The following is a 13,232-nucleotide window of genomic DNA, read 5'->3' as shown; positions in this document are numbered from 1 at the left end:
TTTCTTTACCATCCACTGATCTTATTTTTATCTTTCTTCCTTTGAAAGTAAAAGATAGGCCTTGAGGGAATTCCCACCTGAAAACAATTCTATTACTTCTCAACAGGGTCACCAGATCTCCGTAGTTAGACCTAAGATCCAGAAGGTATTTCGGAATGTCTTTAAATATCTCCACTCTTGATTGATGTATTTCCAAGGTCTTCTGAAAATGCAGACTCAGTATTTTGTCTCTCTCCTCTTTTGTTCGGAGGGTAATCAAACAGTCTCTCACCCTGATCTTTCTCCCCCCTCTTCCAAGCCTGAAAGCGCTTACTATCTTTATATCTTGCTTCTCTGAATCTAGGTTCCAAAAGTCTGCAAATTCCTGCATAAGAAAGTCACTTAGGTTATCTTTCTCAAGTTCAGGTACCGCCCTGATCCTTAAATTTGTCTGTCTTTCCTTCAGTTCAATCATGGATAACATCGACCTGTGGTCCTCAAGTTGCCTACATATCGGTGGTATCTTTTCCTCTACGGCCAGTGCTTTTTCCTTTGCTTCTTCAGCTGTCTTTCGGGTCAAAGTAGATTCCTGCAGCAATTTCTCAATAGATTCTGTGTTAGAGTTCACCTTCTGTCCCAAATTATTGATGCTTGTAGTGTTTTGATCAATTATAGTTGTTGCTTCAGCTACTTGTTTACTCAGTTTTTCCAAAGATTCATTAATTTTGCCTAATGCCACAGCTAAAACATCTTCAGATGCCATTCCTTTTGGCCCAACTTGAACAGATGCTGCCCCTGGTGGTGCAGAAGGGCCAGATGCTGATGCTCTTCGCTGCTGCCGAATTTTACCAGATCTTGTTGTTTTTTCCTGAGGCAAGTCTGCCATAACACTTTATCTGAAGCTCAAGGTCAATCCCACGGCTGGAATTTGTTTTGCTGTGGAAAATTCCCCTGGCCAGTTTAAAGTGGAAAATTCCCTGGCCAGTTGTAACAATTTCAAAGTTCCTATAGAGGGGGACACAGTAACAGTCAATTCTTGTTGCATTAAAGTAACTTTTCCAAGTCCCCCATTTAACAAAGTAAACAACCGTTTCAATTTCAATTTCAGTTACTTTACAGTTCCTTAAAGTCCGGAGAAACCAGTCAGAATCAAAGTATCTCTCTTGCAGAGTTAACTGTCAAAAGGTTACAATATCCATAAACAGCGCAATTCACAGTACGGCAATCTTATTGACGCTTGACAGCCCGTTCCCAGGCATTAAGCGGTGGTCTTTGTTTCTTTTCCTCTCTTTTTGCAGGCAAAAATACTTCTCCCTCTTCCCTCCCCTCTCCTGCAACTCGGGGAGGGAGATCTCTTGTCTTGATGTTAGGATTTAAGTCCTTTTAAAGCGATTTTCCAGGTCTTAGTTTAGATGATCTTTGCTTTGATCTGTTTACAAGAAACGGAAGGCGAACTTCCTGTTTACGCCTTCCCGTTTCGGTGCCAAATTAGTGCTTTTTCTTCCCTTATTTTCAAATCTTTAAGTTCAACCTACTCCCAGTAGTTGTTTTGATAGCCGAATTGTCACAGGAAAAAAGTCAGCGCTCTCCGACAACAGCTGTGCGGCTTCACTCCACGGAAGAAGCAATTGACTCTCAGCACCGCGCCACTCGCCCCATTTCGCTCCGGAGCCCGTAGCTGGGTTCCTTTGCAAATTGGGGGGGGGGCGCTGAAGGTGCCCGCCGAGTCCCACGGTCACAGGCTTCACCCGCCTGTGGTTTTTTGAAGGGTCCCCGCTTCGCCGTAGCGGCAAGACCCGATTTCCGCGGAGCTAACTCCCTCAAAGTTAGAGGGAATCCGCCATTGCCGATGGCGCCGACTCCGGATGTGTCAGTTTTTGTGTGATTTTGGATGTAGTTAGTATATTTAGTGTGTTCATAGACATATATTTATTTTATACAGTTTTCTATAGTTTTGCTTTCCTAAAATGTAATCAGAAAGAATGTTCTTCGCTGACATCCTGCACTGCCTCCTTATTAGCAAGGTTCTGCCTCATTACTTTATTAATGTCTCTAGATTTATTGAGACTTTTTATGATATAAAACAATAAATGATAATAAAAATGAAATAGAAAAGGAATAACCAAGTTAATCCAAAAGTTTCAAAGCAAATCTATCTTCTTGTTGGGTGATACAAAGCTTTCAGAAAGTACAGAAGCTTCAAATAATAAATAATGTCCTTCTTGCTACAGTCCTTATTACTGAAAAGAAAGTTTGCTCTTTTCAAGTGGATAAGTAGAAAGATAAAGAACAAGACAGATGAAGATGAAAGGGAAGCAAGAAGAAGGTAGTGGAAGGTCCTTTTTTCCTACATCAATTGAGCAAGGAGCCAGAGTACTAAATCACAGCTGCTGTTTGGAGACTACTGTTGTAAAGAAAGCTCTCCAGAAAGGTATCCCACCTGCCATTAAATTTGTGACATATGTCACTTGCTGTCAGGATGCCAGTTCTAGAAGTTCTGTAAATCAATCATCAACATCAAGTGGAGAATGGGATTTCCAAGTCCATAAAACCAGTAGCAACTAAGCTTCACAGTTAACTTAAGCTTTGCAGGTTAAACTCATCCTTGCTGTCCTGGTGGAGCACCTCAACTTAACCAATGGCCTTACTTACTTACTTACTTACTTACTTACTTACTTATAGTATCTGCTCACTGCCAAGTCAGTGAGTCACTTACTCAAGTCAAAGCCGCTTCCCCATCAATAAAAAATTGAGATTTTTTTTTTTTGTCCTCACTTTAGTGAGCCTAATTTGAAGTTAGCAAAGCAATTGGTGAGCCCTGAATGGAAGCTGTGGGAGATGTGCACAGTATTATTGTGCCTTGGAGGCTTGTCATGAATTCATTACATAGAATAAACCAAAGATGAATACAGATGAGCAATGAAGACGCAATAAGATAAAAATAGTGTTTTTGATAGAAAAATAATTCCCAGAGGTTAGTGTTCAGAGAAATGAAAATAAAAGTATGGTGGATGTGAAACTTTTAACAATACCCCTCATTATTTTCCTTATGTTTCTTTCAGTATATCTGTGATGATCCTTTGTTGAGTATTTTTAATTATAATAGCCAAACCTCATTTCCTGAATGCTCAAAGCACTTCACATTCATTTTATCAGTAATTCTCACAGCAGGCTAATATTCTTATCCCCATGTGTGGAGTACTGAAAAAAAGAGCAATTTATTTAATAAAGAAGGCCCTACAGTCATGTCTGCAAACATGCAGCGATACCTGGTGGCCACCCACCAAGGAGTAATGATAGTGTGAAGAATTTTGCCCTCTATGGAATGCTATGCAATGGCAGCCTCTCAGGAAAGATAATTGTAGCTCCGTCCACCCAGACGGACCATTTAGCTCCTTCCTGTCTCACTGGAAGACAGTGAAAAGTCTTACTGCATTTTGGTATGCCTTTGGGGTCCTGTACATGCTTTAGTCCTGATTCTTTGCTCTTTTACTGCAATGCTGCTTATGCTGTTCTCCTCTCCTACTGATAACTCTTCAATCTCAACTCCTGGCATGTTCTCTGGACCTGCCTTTGGTTTACCCTCTGATTCCGACTGCTGTTTGAAACTGACTCCTGGATTGTTCTCTGGTCTTGCTTTCTCATTTTGTCCTCTGACCTCAGCATTCTGGGCTCCTGGTTCCCGTCTCACTTCAGTCCAGACTGCTTACCATGGCCAAACCCAACAGCTATTCAGCAACTCCCAGTATGTCACCTTTCCAAACATGGATGCTCACTGGGAGGCAGCTGGGACTTCTGGCAAATAAATAGACTGCAGAGAAGAGAGTTGGGTAGGAATGCATCTTTTCCTAAGAATGTCAGTGGACAGAAGCAGACAAGGATAAGGCACTAGCCCCTTTCATAGCTGTTTAGAGCAGGGAATTTAAGCAGGCGCATGACCAGAGGAGCCCTTTCCTCTTTTGTACTTTATCGCTCTAGGAACAAATGTTTGTGCACTAAAGAGTGTTTTTCGTTGCTCCTTGTTTTTCCTCTGCATCCTGTTGACAGCATTCTGAATGCGACTCAGCCATCAAGCTTCTAAGGCAGGGAGGCTGAAGTAAATTCATCACTAAAGGCTCATGAGGATAGAAGCAACTTGCTGTTGAAGGTGCATGAGGCAGATCTCCACAAAGTCCAATGCTGCTGCATGTGTATGGTACATCTGGTCAATTAGAGGATTTCAGCAATGGAGGCGACAAGAAGTAAAGCCTAAATTGATCACTGCAGCAGTTCCATTCCTCTTTCCACAGAGGTGCTACATAAATGGCTTTTGGGTGCTTTAAAGTCCACCAAGTGTAACTTGCTACTGGTATTATAATTATAAGCAGTTTAAACTGTTGCACTGTCACAAGGATATGAATTGGCTGTTTTGGCAGATTTTTTTTAAAAAATAAAATAAAATGCTTCATCTGGTATGAATAGCTCAGGGATAGTCTCTGTCTCCTTATATTTTCATACAGCCCACATATTCTCAAAATGCCTACAGCCAAAACCACAGTAACAAAAACTCCAGGAGGATGCAAAGATATCAGTACAGTGGAAACACTGACTTTATTGTGGCATTGTATTTTGCTTTTGAAATGTGGCCTATGAGGCAGATTCCCTTGGCAGGTTTAATTTTCTCACAGCCTGCAGCAATCTGTATGTGAAGTTTAACTTGCTTTTTGCCACATGCTGAAAAATGCATAGCAGACAGTTCATTTGCTCTTTTGAAAGTAAAGGAGCAACTGACTATCAATAATTTCTGGCTCAGGATTCTAATTCCTTTATTACCTCTCTAGACTGCTAAACGAAACTTGATAATGTACAACCTCACCTCTGATCACAAGCACCCGCAACTTCATATGGAGGATGAGAGTTGTGATGGGTACATATAGACATGTCATATAGTGTGCAATGGGTGCTGTGTGAACATGTGCTTAACCTTCTCAGGATGAGTTATATGACTTTTCTCTGTAGTTTTGCAGCCTTGCATAGAAACTGGTTTTTAAAGGTATTTCACCCAGAGTACATTCCAAATGTCAGGTTCCCCACCCGCTTTGACTGGAAGTCCCATCCCCTTTTGGGATTGTTTTAGGATCCTCCCCTAAAAGTGTTGTAACAAATGATATGTACTATACTATTCTGCACTACAATGAACATGTCGCATAAAGCTGCCATAGATTATGACGTAGAAACTCCTCTCTCGGATGCCTCTGATTATGCAAAGAGGCTGCAAAACTTACTGAACAGCTAGGACTTGAAGACACAGAACAAAACTGATGGACAGTGGATTCAGAGGAGATAAAAACATTCCACGGAACATAATCCACAAATAGATTCATTGCAAGAAGATGTGGGGCTGGCCAATGGCTTAGGGAGGTTTAAGGCTGTTTAGACAAGTTCATGGGGAGCAGGTCTATCATGGCTATTAAGTATGGTGGCTGACAGGCAGTGTGGCCTTCAAATGCTGTTGGCTAGAGAACAAAAATGGTAGGGGGGATTTGTAGATTTCTTGGAAGCACCTTGCTGGCCGCTGTCAAAAGGAGTCTGATGCAGGAGACCTTTGGGAATGTTCTAAAAGCAAAGAAACTAGGGAGGTACATGTGGGGGTCACACTATTTTGGGGTTGTAGATCTTCTTGAGGATACGCAATGTTGTTACATAATAAAGATTATGATGGATAAATTTAATTTTCATATTGATTTTTGTCTCTAAAGTAGTTGATAGAATTCCCTGTGGTAGACTTCTGAACCCTCCGAATTTTACTTCAGGGAAGGGGAAAGGGGTGTTTATTTTATCCCTCCTCACTGTATGGTGGTGGGTAGTCTGCAGTTCCATGGGACTCAAGATCACTCAGAAATTATAAAGTCAAACAGTCAGTTTTATTATGCTTTCCTTCCTCAGTGACAGAATTATATCAATATAGCTGAGAAATAAATGTGCTTTTTTGGTAATTGATTATATGCTGCTGCCAGTATAGATTTGAGATCTGCCTTTGATTCAGTCCTAAGGGATAGATTATAGGCTATATTATACATTTATTCTATTGATAAAAGGTTGCTTTATCTTATTATATACCTGTATGAGAAAACCATGAGCCTGGTGAGATGTGGGTTGGAGAGTAATTGAACCAGACCCATTCCTGCTATTTAGGGTGTTCACCAGGGCTGTATACTTGTTTCTACATTATTTAATCTATACCAAAATGATTTGATTGTAGGTTGCTTGTCACCTGGTTTTTACTCACTCAAATTGTCCAAGTCTAGAAATCCTTCAATGTATTGTGCACACAACACGGGTCTTCTGTCTCTAACTAAAGCAGTTCTGCTATTATGACTGTGTGCTTTTATGGCCTATTGTACAGATAACTTGCTGACTCTTAACTCTAGTAAAACGAAGATCATAGTTTTCTCCAGACATGTCTCCTTAAATGGGTTATTGGACAGCAGTCTGTATAACAAGTTAGGATGTTTAGATACTTACAATAGCAGATGGTATGGTGCGGCGACAATGTTCATCTCAACTCTGCTCTGTCATGCTGCTGTTTCTTAATGGGAGGTAGAGGGGTAAAGAGATGAGCTCAGCAAAGTGTAAAGGCAGCAAACTGCAGATGAAGTGGAGTATGGGTGGGCCTTCCGTCTCCCTTTTCATAGGACAACTGGTTTATAGAGTTTAGTCACCAATGCTAGAGCTGCACCTTCTTCCTAGATCACATAAAAAATCTAATTAAGCAGACAGTCTGTCCCTTAATAGGCTCTTCCCAGCGGAAAGCAGGAGGAATAGCTCTGTTATACTACAAACTGATAAAAAGCAATACCTGAAAGTACTTGAATCATCCATTTTCTATCTGAAAGGTCATATGATTTAATATTGCTTATTATTGTTACTTTACCTGCTTTGAGTCTGTGAAACAAGCAGTTGAAAATATTTTAAACAAATGAAGCCCACTCTTGCAGTTTTTTGTTTTACTATCAAGGAGCTCTTGCTTATGCTGCTTTTAATTGAACAGGGCCGAAGACTTTTAGTTAAGATGGTGTCAGGTCAGAGAGTTGGCTCCAAATCTCCACAGATCACACAATTTTAATCAGGTTTTAATTGGTTTTAACTTGTGTCAAACCAATTATTTATCAATTGAACAGAGTCAGAAGTTTGTATAATGCATCAGGAGGTGTAGGTAGGACTGGCAGTTACTAAATACCGTATTTTTTGCACCATAACACTCACTTTTTTCCTCCTAAAAAGTAAGGGGAAATGTTTGTGCGTGTTATGGAGGGAATGCCTACGGGTGGCATGCCTACAGATTTTCCTCCTCTAAAAACTACGTGCGTGTTATGGTCGGGTGCGTGTTATAGAGCAAAAAATACGGTATCACATATCTGTTCTTTGAACAATCAGCACAGGAATCAAAACATGGTGGGGGTTCTCATGTAATGCAGTCCACTTTTTTGGGGGGGGGATTCATGTGCATAGCCTACAGTACAAGCAAAGAGCTAGGAGTAAAAATCCTTCTGGAAGTTAGGAAATATGTTTCTTGCCATGAAAAAAGGTATATTTCCAAGCTGTTCTTCCATTCTGCTCTGTGTCCCTGAGACATTAATTGCTTCTGATGGAAGGAGCAAATTAAGACAGAAAGTTTATTAGATGAGCCACTTGTGGAAATATGTTTGGCTCTTGAGGCCCTTCTATGCAACTGTGGTTAGAATTGGGGTTGCCAACCTGTTTCATCCAGTTGGCGCATTTGGAATTTGAGAAAGTGCTTTGGCTGCCAATCACAAAATGGTGTGTCAAAACGCAAAATGGCTGCTGTGTGGGGGAAGGCATGGCATGACACAAAATAGCTACCACATCTAAAAGAGCAGAAAAATAGCCAAAATCATAAAATGGTGTAGGCTGCCTCCCAATCAGCCTCCCATCAATGAAAACAAAGAAGGCACATCAGCCATCACCAACATGCTAATAAACCATTTGCAACTCTCCTCTGTTTAGATTGGAAGGGAGAGTGGATGTCCAGTTCTAACATTCAATGAAATCTAGTGGCAGAGTCATTACAATACAGTGGTACCTTGGGTTACATACGCTTCAGGTTACAGACTCCGCTAACCCAGAAATAGTGCTTCAGGTTAAGAACTTTGCTTCAGGATGAGAACAGAAATCGTGCTCCGGCGGCGCGGCAGCAGTGGGAGGCCCCATTAGCTAAAGTGGTGCTTCAGGTTAAGAACAGTTTCAGGTTAAGTACGGACCTCCGGAATGAATTAAGTACTTAACCCGAGGTACCACTGTATATTTTGTTGATCTAAAGTGGGCAAGTTTTTAAGTTTCAAAGAATTCTTAATCAGGTAGAAGGGTTTTTTTAATCATATTTGTCAGTTGCCTCATGAAGTCTCTCAGTGATATACAGTCAAACAATTAAAGCATCCCTGTTGGAGGCTTAAATGCTTCTGTTCATTGCCTGGAAATTCCTCATTTGTTTTGCTTCTGTTGGTGGCACTGGCAGCACCAATCTTTTGTGATTAATGATGGAACACAGGACAGCATAAAAAGGAAAGTCCTCCTCATTGAGCTCTAGCAATTTGATATTTCAGTCTTCTGGTCTCAGTCGGATAGAACTGGGTCCATACACCTCATTGATCATAGTTCCCCATCAATATTTAGAAATGTGTTCCTTCCAAAAGACACAGTTTTAATTCTAGTCATGTACTGTACGGTTCTCCAGAAACTGTGGCTTAGCAACTTCCATTCATTTCAATGAGACGTGAATGAGATTTCCATTCAGCAGAATCTGCATCTTATAACAATAAGCATGCATTTTCCTTTGGAATCAATAGTCATTCCACAAGAAACAAAAGCCCTAGTCACAACCCAGCACTAACCGAAATGTGTCTCTTTTACCTGATGTATTTATCTCAGAGATAGTTGTGCCTGTTTTGGTAAATCCCCAGAATCACATATGTGTCTTGAATGAGAGAACTATAGATGTGAGAACAAACATAAAGATCTGCATACTCTGATGCTACCACTGGATGCTGCACATATTTGACCCTTCCTGGAATAATTGGGGCCCAGGATGCAAGATACTGGTCATAGTATCTATCTGTAAAATCTTCCCTTGGGATAGGATCTATGTAAGGGTTTAGGTTTCTTCATGGGCCACTTAGAAGTGTTCTGAAAGTAGAAGGTGATTGCACTTATGCAGTGATCTAAATTACAAATAAAAAACTTCCCTTATAGGGACTGGAAGGACACTGCTAGGGCATTCAATACTTGCAAGTTGTAAGTGGTGCTGGCGGCCGGGGGAGAAATTCAGTGTCTACATAATATGAACCCAAGTAATGAAACAATATATGAACTGAAATGCAGCTATCTTAAAATTTCACATTTCTCTGAACTTTGTAATGCAGTTTTCCAACCAAAAATAAGTGTACAAAATGCATATACAAAGGGGAATATTAATACTAATGCACATGTTACTGAAATGAAAATACAGAAATGCATTATATTAAAGGAAGTAGCTTATGAAATAGGTATGTTAGGCAAGATTGCACATAGTAGAAGACATGCACATTAAAATGCTGATGAATTTATAGTGGAAAGCTCTGCAATAGAGGGAGAGTCGCTTCCTTATTTTGTAAAGATACCAGTTAACTGGTGGCCGCTCCCCGCTGAGCTAGCATGCCTCATGAATGGCATAATAAGTATCATCTGACAGCCCCACCAAAATGCTATTTGTAAGTATCTCACAAGTGAAAGGACTTACTTTAGGAATTGCACCATTTGATTGAGGGGGCGATAAACTGGCCGAACTTGAATGGGATACACTTCTTGTGACTCCTTACGGCTGTGAATGAAATTATTCAGATCTACAGTGTAGTGCTGTCCTTTCCAAGTGGTTCTGCAAGACCTAATCATGAGCATTCCTCTGGTGACTCTCTAACCAGAGAGAGAGAGAAAGGGAAAGAAAATAATTCAGAAGAATTATGTAGAAAGGTGTGAGAGTTGAGACGTTTTCTAGATCTAGGCCAAATGTGGGGAATCTTTGGCCCTCCGGATGTTCTTGAACTATAGCGCCCATCATTTCTGGCTATTGGCCATGCTTGCTAGGGCTCTTTATCTAGACCATCCCAGATGCTCAGAGAATAAAATTCAATTTATTTTGAACATGGTGTTCTATTTCACAACTGTTCTTAACTATGACTCTCACAAAAATAATATATTATTTATAAGCTGCCCACCTGACTGAGTTGTGCCAGCCATTCTGGGCGGCTTCCAATAGATTAAAACATCAAGCACAGTAAAGCATCAAACATTAAAAACTTCTCTAGACAGGGCTGCCTTCAGATGTCTTCTAAACATAGTTGTTTATTTCCTTGACATCTGATGGGAGGGTGGGCACCACTACTGAGAAGCTGCTCTGCCTGGTTCCCTGTAACATCACAATGAGGGAACCACCAAAAGGCCCTCAGCACTGGATCTCAGTGTCTGGGGATGGAGATGCTCCTTCAGGTATACAGGACTGAAGCCATTTAGGATTTATTTATTTGCTACAGTAAGATACCATACCTATAACTGAGTTCTCTGGGAAGTTTGCAGACCATTAAAAATGCAAAATACAATGCAGAATTTAAATGATAAAATCAAATGAAACAGAATACAAATAAATCAAATCAGCTAAAACCAATGCAAGCACAACAGCTAAAAACAATTTAAAACCAACATAAACCCAGTAAGGGGAATAACTTAGTGCAACGTTCTAAAAACAGTAAAAGTGATCTACCACTATAATGAAAATTATGAGGCTTTGGAGAACAAAAAGATCTTCACTACATCCGCCTAAAAAGCAATAGCATGAGCACCAGGTGTGGAATGCATTTTGTCGCAACATCAACACATTCCTTGTTGTCATCTTCTTACCTCTGGCTATTTCTTCCATTCTAAGTCTTGACAGTAAAAACACATGCCATATTGTGTAAAGAGGATTTTGCTGGGGATTGTGGCTATTAGGTGGGTGCCATATCTTGCAGTAAGGGCCAAATGGATACATTGCCACATCCTGAAATCTGACTTTGCCTTTTGATCCATCCCTACGGAAGGAAAAACGTCGTATTTTCAGTTTCTTGCTTCTTCTGCTATCCCCCAGAGCAAATGGATTATGTTGAAAGTCGACTGAACAAAGAGACACTTTGCTCACACCAATAAATTGTGTACATTCCATGAAAAGGAGTTGCAACAGAACAATGTAACATTGGTGTTTTTAGGACAGAAGTGATGGGATACAGTTACTTTTCTACAGCAGCAGAACCTCAGATGTTTGTAGCACCTGATCTTTATGGTTTATGTTTTTGTACTGTAACTTCTCTGTCTTGTCTGAGTATGTCTGAAGATGTTCCGAAGGTTGTTCCACCTTTTGTTCCAGCTTTGTACATTTTGGTAACACGAATCATGAATTTCTCAGAAGCTGATGGGGCACTGTCATCATTCCTAGCCACCTTAGATAATTTCACTTATAACAGCAATCTTGAGCAATTGTACACAGCCGTCTGAGGCTTTGAATTCCTTACCTTTCAAACACTTTGATTTCTGAGCTATGCACATCACATTAAAGCATCTCCAGGTGCCTCTGAGCTGATTCACATATATTCTCCCACACTCCTCTTTCTGAATGCATGATTTGCCAGTGGAAAGGGTAGCGTGTGTGGTGAAGCTGGCACTGATTTCCTTTTTGGCAGAGCCTAAGAAGGAACTGGTCAGAGATCTGGATCTCATCTTTCCAGTATATAGAAATGAAATCCATACTCATCCTCTGTTGTCTCTTTACCATCACCTCCACGCTACATGTTTTCCATATGAAGAACAGTTTTAGCAAAAAATCATGCGAAAAGATAATTGTTATGAAAGCACAACTGCAAAATATTTCTTTCAGAAGGGGTATATCTGCACCACAAACATTCACTGGTTTCATACTACTTCATCTGTCATAGATGCCCCCAAAGGGTTGCTGAAAATTTTGTTAGGTCCCTGCCTGTTCTCACAGAATCACTGTTCCTGGAGCTTCTTGGCAAGAGACAAGGCCTATTAAACCAGGTAAGTCTGTAATTTAGCTATGTTCTAAGTGTAGCTTTCAATGAGATGTTTTGATAGCAGCTTCACATCATTTGTACAAGCTTTCCTTTACCAGTACTACTTCCCTTAGCACAAAAACATCTTACGCTAGTTCCTCACAGGTGGAACTGTTGGTTCATTCAATAGCAGTTAGGCGTATTCTCAAATCCTTGGGAATCATATACAAGGTGTGCAGATAAATACTGCTTCTAACAAAATGTTATAATCCCTAGGCTTCAGGCCTTGGTTAGCTTTCATACAAATTAAGCCCTTGTTGCAGGTCTTCCCGCCCCTCTGAGATTCATCCTCCTCAGCCTGCACACAACATTGTTTCCACAGTACGTCCCCAGTCTCTCAGACAGAAAACACTGTGGAATTAAGGTTGAAAACTTGTTTTCTGGCATGCTTCCCACGCTTTTAACAATTGCCTGACCTATAGAAATTTGTTTGTAGAGGAGGGAAAGTTCTGCTGCACAGCTTTTGCCCTAGAGGAACTACATTGTTGGATCCCACATACATATACACCTGTAACTCAGGATAATATGTCATGTGTCTGAAGTAGACTACACTCCCCCAAGCTTGTTCCATAATACATTTGCTAGTCTTTAAGATGCCACAAGACTCTTTTTGTTGCTTCTGCTGCAAGAGATGGTAGCAGGGTTACTCCTGGGGGGCACTACATTATTGTTACATTTGCTAGCCTGTGTCAACAGGTTCTACATTAGATTTCATGTGTGACATTGGAATTCATTGAAAATGTGTGGCCCAGTTTCCAGGAAAGGCAATGCTGAAGAAGTTAGCAGCAGTAGGACATTCCTGGACTTCTCAAATGATATTTGCACTGCAGCAGATACCAAACTACCAGCATAATGAGGGATAAGGATGCAAGAATGCCGGCATCATATAATCCTGATATTTCGGGGTTCTTAAATGCATGGAGGACCTCTATAGATACAAGAGGCTTCATGCCTGAAACTGTTGCTTTCCAGCTTGTAGAAGACCACTGAATTGGCAATTGGGGGACCAGCAGGAAGAGCTGGTATGTTCATCCTCAATGTGTCCCCCCCACCCCCCAGTGTTTATTTGAACTAGCCATGTAACACAAGCATAAGGCTTTGGTGTGAAGTGGATAGAGA

The 13,232-nt window shown here is 40.7% G+C and overlaps 1 long non-coding RNA gene across 3 annotated transcripts in view; it reads right to left on the bottom strand.

Moving 5' to 3' along the window:
• Positions 1-11,365, bottom strand: part of LOC128413110 (uncharacterized) — a 35,205-nt gene extending 23,840 nt beyond the window's left edge. The window contains exons 1-5 of one of the 3 annotated variants that reach the window (XR_008330238.1): positions 11,095-11,365; positions 10,909-11,058; positions 9,755-9,927; positions 6,484-6,704; positions 3,012-3,180 (exon numbers count right to left, since the gene is read on the bottom strand). This is a non-coding gene — a long non-coding RNA (uncharacterized LOC128413110). Of the gene's footprint in view, positions 1-3,011; positions 3,181-6,483; positions 6,705-9,754; positions 11,059-11,094 lie in introns of all 3 variants that reach the window. The other 2 variants (XR_008330237.1, XR_008330239.1) reach the window with 2 other exon arrangements.
• Positions 11,366-13,232: the final 1,867 nt, after the last annotated feature.

The sequence above is a fragment of the Podarcis raffonei genome, chromosome 4 (genome assembly GCF_027172205.1).
Source record: "Podarcis raffonei isolate rPodRaf1 chromosome 4, rPodRaf1.pri, whole genome shotgun sequence".
Taxonomy (NCBI): domain Eukaryota; kingdom Metazoa; phylum Chordata; class Lepidosauria; order Squamata; family Lacertidae; genus Podarcis; species Podarcis raffonei.
This window is presented reverse-complemented; position numbering and strand designations above follow the sequence as displayed.